The following is a 7,729-nucleotide window of genomic DNA, read 5'->3' as shown; positions in this document are numbered from 1 at the left end:
AATCTGCCCATGAAATAGATCATGATCGCTTTAGGTATAATGTTTTGTTTAAAGATGATATAAACGCTCCTAATAGACCTAGTGGTGAAAATGATGGTATAGCTTGCCTTGGAAGCTATATCCTATATGCTAACCCACTATGGTGTGACAACATTTCTCCTAAAGATGGAAATCTCATCTTGGAAGATAAGAGTACTCTTAAGGGTAAGGAATTTGTGGTCTTGGAAACTTCTTCCCCTTCTACTTTGAATGACTTTATTATTGAGAGTACTCATGGTAATGATTGGGAAACTAGTAGTGAGTACACACATGAGGGCACCTTAGTAGAAGTTGACTTGAGTGATACCTTTCTCTACTCTCTATTTGCTTTGGATGATATGTATACTATTGTAGAGATTATGCCGTTTAGTTTAGGTAGAGACCACAGGAAAGGGAAGTGTTGTCTAAACCCATGTCTATGGCCACTCTTCTCATTTGATCTCGGTGCCAAATGTAGAAATGGTGATGTTAGTGTACCCACCTTGTCGCTTTGTCTATATGATAAACAATGTGTCACTCTTTGTGAATCCCATAACCAAATTTGTTGTATATGTTTCATTGAGTTTTTAATATTTCATTCAAAGGATCCTTGGTTATACTTCAAGTATGTGCTTCCTTGGCATGATGATGTTTATTATAGTGCTAAACCTCACCCTCATTCCATGAGGATGTTATGCTTATTTGTCTTTTCTTTAGTTTTGCAAGGTAAGGATTCGAGGTCGAATCCTTTTCAAGAAAGAGAGGATGATACAAGTCAAATGGATGCCTTAGCTTTTGATGACATCAATCAAAGTTACTACGCGAAGAATCAAGCTTTGGTCTCATGGAGGGCACAGGATCATACTTGGATGGGTCGTCTTGAGCATGCCATTAAACAAACCCGAGTGTGGAAGATTGCTTGAAGACTTGAGGACTCTCGGGTTTGGGCCACACTTGGTGGTTCACAATTTTGGTTTCCTTTATTAAGGGCATTTTGGTCACCTAGACTTGAGGGCATTTTGGTTATTTCGTCTTGTCTAAATGAAACTCCATGGCCGCCCCACCTCATTAAGAGCATAGGAGTCATTTTTGTCTTTCTTTAGTAATATACTATATATAGTCTCTTTTAGTTTTTTTCTTATTAGTTTATAAATGATGAATGTATGAAACATAGAAAATCCTCTCTCTTGAGAGTAAAACACCTTAGTGTAGTTGTTAGTTAGGGCTTGGAAAAGCTACCTTAGTGTAAGGCTTGGAAAAACTAGTATTGATCCTTGCTTGGAAATGATAGAATCTTGAGGTGAGTCAATTACCTTGAAGGCCACCGTAAAAGTGTGGTGTTGATTTTTACATTCATTGTGATTAGTGTTGAAAATACACTTGGCTCTTAATCTTGTAATAATCTTTATCTCACTAACTATCCTTTATTTCTTGTAATCTTATTGTGTTTATTCTTGTTGTCTACTCTCGACTTTGTGGTGTTGTTGGCCAACATTGTTGTTATTGTTATCTTGTTCATTATCTTGTATTGTAACTTAGTTTGGGTTTGCTATTTTGGTGTGTTAAACACCCTTGTTTATCTCGTTTCCTGGTTGTTTGTTGAATTCGAGAGTTGGTCACCAAAAAGGTCCTCGCTTTTCTTAAACTTGTGAACTGATTTTGGTGTGTGTTTTGGTGTTTATAAGTTTGTTCTCATATCAGCAGATCTGATATAATAAAAAAACATAACCTAATTATTATTATTATTATTATTTTCTTCTTCTTATTATTACTATTATTATTATTATTATTATTACTATTATTATCATTATTGTCAACCGGCACATCATCATCCGGCAGCAGCAGGGCCTTTCTCAGCCTTGCTCTCATGTCGCCCAACTCCCACCAGAGTTTATGAATCTGCCTTTCAAGTTCCCGCAAGGAGTCGCGTAAAATCACCTTATCCAAATTCGGGCCAGTCATATCTAGAAGTGGAGTTATGTATAAATACATTCCTTAATAAATTAAAAAAACTGATCTAAATGCAACATTTTATCTTTTATTGTATTTCAGAATGAAAAGAAAATTGCTTTAAAATAAATCTAAAAGATGGGTAATCTGTTGCAAAATATATTATATCTGTTTTAAAACTAACAATATGTTGACAATCTGTTGCAACAGATGGATTTATCTATTTGATTTTTCTAACAGATAAGTCATATATTGCAATAGATTGATAATCTATCGTAATATATGTCTATAATTATTTGATAGTTTTAATAGATATGTCATCTGTTGCAACAGGTTAGTTATCTGTTTATTCAAATCAAGCCATAGATGGGCTAGGAAGAATAAGGTACGTGCAGATGGATTGATCCACTTTCATGTGTGGGAGTAACGTATTACTGATAAGGTCATCGGGACAACACAGATAAAGAACAATGATTTTGTGAATGTCGTATTTACCTGATAAGGCACTGATCATTCAAACAAGATCCTGCATTGTACAATTTAGTTTGTGTAGTACTCCGTATTTTTTTCTACCTCAAATTCGTTCCTAAAATTTTAAGGGAGAGCTTCAAAGATGAATACCTTTTTATTTCATATGGTATTTTAAAGATTTAGGATTTCTATTGTGTGGAAAATTGAATAAGCTTTCCAACAATATAAGATTCATCTAAATCTGATAACCGAGTAAGAAGTTATGGCGACTTTAAGTCTCAGTCGTAAAACACCGTAATTTTGGCCCGTAGCGCGTCACAGAGAAGTGTAAGATCACAATTGTCAAATTTTAGTGAGACTCCACGATCATGGCGCATCGCGGAGGAGTCCCATTTCACATTTGGCAATTTCCAGTGAGACTACGCGATATTGGCTCGTCGCGCCAGTGGCCAAAATGACAATCTAAAGGGGCACCGCGATTGTGACGTATCGCAGTGAATGCCCAGTTTCCACTCGTCCTTTTCTAGTAAGCCACCGCGATAGTGGCACGTCACAATAGCTTAGTAAATTGGGATTTTTAATCATTTTTCCAGTTCCAATTTAAAGTTTAATAGGGGAAATTTTGGTCAATCCCCAAGGCCCCAATCTATCCAAAACATAAGATTAAGCATATTCAAGGCACTTTATGCCCAAATTCATCTATTCTCTCTCAAAGCAAAACCCTAAAGCTCCTAATCTTCTTCTCTAAGAAATCAAAATCCTCCATTGATTCTCCAAGAAAGCTTAAGATTGAGGATTCTGAAGGCAAAATAATCAAGAACTCATCCCCAAGAACTCAAATAGGGCTCAATTTTCTTCATCTAATCATCTATCAAGGTATGTGGGATTTATGAATAAGGATTTTTTTTCATCCTTGTGCCCAAAACCAAGTTTTTTATTAAAAATTTCAAATGAGTTTGAATGTTTATACATGATATTAAGTTAGGGTTCACACCCCTTGTTCCCAATTGCAAGATTTATTAGTTTTAAATGATTTTAAAAGTTGAATTGCATGTCTATGTTCATATTTTCATGCATACTGCAGAAATTTCCAAATTTTAAGTTGATTTATGAATGTTTACAATACCAAGCATGAATATTAAGATGTTTTAACATGAGATTGAAGCATGGATAATTATCCCAAGATTGATTATTATGATTTCAAGAAAGATGATGCTTTAAGCATCTTATGAACAGATTATTTACAGTTTCCAGTAAAGCTTTGTTGGTTTAGCTTTGGAATTCATCTTACAGTTTATTATAGTTTACAAAACTCATAACAACTTTATTTAAAGATTTACTCAAATAAATGCATAACTGGTTTTTCATATAAACCCTTATACTAATTTTAAAAAGTGGATTTCCAATGGTTTGAGTATACAGATTTAAAAGGGAGTAGTATTTAGCACTGAGCGGGAAGTGTGGGATTAGCGTGCCCTATTTTCCATAGAACTACGAGCCAATGTTGGTAAAGATTATGAGATTATTCTCATTTTTATATGGATGACAGTTTTAGCTTGTGATCGATCACATGGAAAGTAGGTTATACTCCCTGGAAAGAGTATGACACCTCTCCCAAACATGAGGTTTCTTTCTTAGGAGGACAATACGTTGGACTCCATGTAGATCACATGGTTTATGTCGGTTAAGAGAATCTCCCTACAGCTTAATAGTAAATATTTTCAGAATAGTTTCTAAAATATTTCTCCTTGCTAGCTAAATAAAAAGAAAAGAATAACAGAAAAGCTTTTAGAAAACTAAGTGTAAAGGCTCACAAATTTTCTTCAGATTATGTTTTACAGAAGGATAATAGCTTCAGATTTCAACTTTCAAATTTCATATTTTAGAGTGAGACCTTTCTACACTTAGACAGAGTGATTTAAAAAGAGAATACAAGTACCATTTTTAGAACTAAATGTTATGACTCACTAGATTTATAAAGTATGCTTTTCTTCTCATGATTATTATTTTTAGTATTTTAGATATTTCAGCTTATGTGAGTCATTTACATTTACCATGCATTATTTTATAAATGATGATGATTAGATAATGTTTTTTTTTACTTATGCATTTCACCCCTATATACTCAGTACTTCCTCAAAGTACTGATCCACATATATGTCTATGTGCTACATTATCTCATAATGTAGGTTCAGGTGCTCAGTTTCAGTAGCCTGAGTAGTTCGAGCATCTCCACCTATATTTGACAGTTGCTTTGTCCTTATAGTTTGGGGACTTAGTCGTTCAGATGTTTCAGCTTATTAGTTTTTATGCTATAGCATTCTTTTTAGACATTTCGAGTTAGCTGGGAGTTTGTCCCAGCGACTCTCTAGTTATTTGTAGTAGAGGCTTGTCAGACTATTAGTTTTGATTCAAATTATTTAGTATTGATGTTGCAGACATCACTCTTAGATATTTCAATCTGTTTTCATATTCTAGCATGACTTTTATGTTTATACTTCCATTATTATGAGATTTTGGCTCAGTAGTATGCAGATTGGGTTAGCTTAAGGCTACTCATAGTCTTGAGCATCGTGTGATATCTCGAGACCAGGTTTTAGGGTGTTATGAACTTGGTGTCAGAGCCAGGTTTAGAGAGTCCTAGGGAGTCGAACAAGTCACGTTATGTAGAGTCATGGTCATGTGTATGAAGCGTGCCAAATTTATGAACAAGGGGCTATGGAATGTTCTTAGGAAATCATCTCTTTATTTCATGATCTGTTGTGGTTACAGTATCTCTATCTGCTTGTTAACTCATGCTCTTATGTGACAGTAGAAAATACCTCCTCATCGAGCTAATGCCCATAGAAATGATAACCAGCCACCTCAACCCACAAATTCTTTAAATGAGAATGTGTCACATGCAGAGTTTTGGGTCGTCTTTCAGGCGCTAGCCCAAGCTGTGACAACTTGTGTTCAGGGCAATCGTCAGGCTGCAGTCCTACCTTAGTAAGATGCAAACTTAGCCTCATTAAGAATTTGAGATTTTATGAGAATGAATCTTGGAATTCTTTGGGTCGAAGGCAGGTGAGGACCCACAGCTTTATCTAAATATGGTGAAGAAGATTACCCAGATTATGTATATTTCTGAAGAGAAGAGTGTAGAGTTTGCATCCTATAGGATGAAGGATGTTGCATATGATTGGGTAGTGATGTGAAAGAAAAGTAGAGGAGAGAATACAACTCCCATGTCATGGCAGGTGTTTTAGGATGCATTTCCAGACAAGTTCTTCCCACGTGAGATTAGGGAAGCTAAAATAGAAGATTTCATGAGCCTAAGACAGGGCTCCATGACAGTGAAGGAGTATTGTCTCAAGTTCAATCAGTTGTCTAAGTATGCCTCTGATCAGATAGCTGGACCTAGGTTAAGCATGAGTAAGTTTATGACCGGTGTGTCTGAGTTGGTAGTTAAGGAGTGTAGGACTGCTATTCTCATTGGTGACATGGATCTTGCTAGATTGATGATGCATGCTCATCAGATTAAGGCTGAGAAGTTAAAGGTAAGAGATAGAGTGAATAAAAAGGCTAGAACGAGGCAGTTTGAGTACGACCAGGCTACATCTCAAAGAGAAAATCATTCACAATTTAGAATCATTCATCTATTCCAGCACCATCTTTAGCTAGTGCTCCCGCTCCTAGAGGTATACAGAAGTAGTGGGGTAAGTATTCTATGTCCAGGTCCCATATAGTGTTAGTGGTAGGACCAATTATCCTTTATGTGCTAGGTGTGGTAAGAGTCATCCTGGTGAGTGTTTAGTTGGCCAGAGGGAGTGTTTTGGTTGTGGTAAGTTGGGTCATGGTATTAGAGACTGTCTGCATGCTAAGCAGGGAAACAAAGATGTTCATCATCTGACTCAGGCTACTAGTGCACCAGCTTCTGTAGGTCGCCCAGCCTCTTCTCAGGGCGCATCATCTAGTACCGGTGTCGGTCAGCGCCGAATTAGTTTTATGACTTACCATCCCATCAGGAGCAGGAGGATTCATAGATGTTGTTACTGGTATGTTTTGAGTCTTTCATCTTGATGTTTATGTGTTGTTAGACCCTGGGTCGAGTTTCTCTTATGTGACTTCATTATTTGTAGTGAATTTTGAGATAAGTTCTGAAAATATCCCTGAGCCCTTCTTGGTTTCTTCCCTAGTGGGTGAGTCAGTTATTGCTAAATAAATCTATAGAAAGTGTCCTATCACTGTCCTCCATAAAGTCATGTTAGCAGATTTAGTAGAGTTAGATATGGTTGACTTTGATCTTATTCTTGTCATGGATTGGCTCTATTCTTGTTATGCATCTATAGATTGTCGCACCCGGGTTATGAAGTTTCAGTTTCCAGATGAGCCAGTCTTTGAGTGGTCAGATAATTCAGTGTCTCCCAAGAGTCATTTAATATCTTATCATAAAGCCATAAAGTTGATTTCTAAAGGGTGTATCGATCATCTAGTTGGAGTCAAAGATACAAACTCTGAGACTCCAACAGTTCAGTCAGTCAGTGTAGTCAATGAGTTTCCTAATGTCTTTCTCAAAGATTTACCAGGGGTACCTCCCGATAGGGAAATAGAATTTGGTATTGACCTTTTTTTTGATACTCAGCCTATTTCTATCCATCCATACGTACGGCTCCCGCCGAGATTAAGGAGTTAAAAGGAAAACTCAAAGATCTTTTAGATAAAGGTTTCATAAGGTATAATGTTTCTCTATGGGGCGCTCCCGTCCTATTCATGCTAAAGAAAGATGGTTCTTTGTGAAAGTACATTGACTATCGTCAGCTAAATAAGGTCACAATTAAGAACAAATATCCTCTTCCTAGAATTGATAACTTATTTGATCAACTCCAAGGTGCAAGTTATTTCTCAAAAATAGACCTTAGATCCGGCTATCATCAGCTTAAAGTAAGGGAATGTGATATTCCAAAGACAGTTTTCAGAACCCGTTATGGTTATTTTAAGTTTCTAGTCATGTCTTTCGGGCTAACCAATGCCCTAGCAGCTTTCATGAACCTTATGAACCGAGTGTTCAAATTGTATCTAGACATGTTTGTCATAGTATTCATAGATGATATCCTTGTGTACTCCTATAGTGAGGATGACAATGTAGATCATCTCAAAATTGTCTTGCAAACTCTTAGAGATCATTAATTATTCACCAAATTCAGAAAGTGTGAATTTTAGATAAGATCAATAGCCTTTATTGGTCATATTGTTTTCGTAGATAGCATTAACATTGATCCCTAAAAGATTGAAGTAGTAAAAAACTAGC

This window comes from Capsicum annuum, chromosome 10 (assembly GCF_002878395.1).
Source record: "Capsicum annuum cultivar UCD-10X-F1 chromosome 10, UCD10Xv1.1, whole genome shotgun sequence".
NCBI classification, from domain to species: Eukaryota; Viridiplantae; Streptophyta; class Magnoliopsida; order Solanales; family Solanaceae; genus Capsicum; species Capsicum annuum.
The sequence above is the reverse complement of the archived record's forward strand: the minus strand, read 5'-3'. Positions refer to the sequence as shown.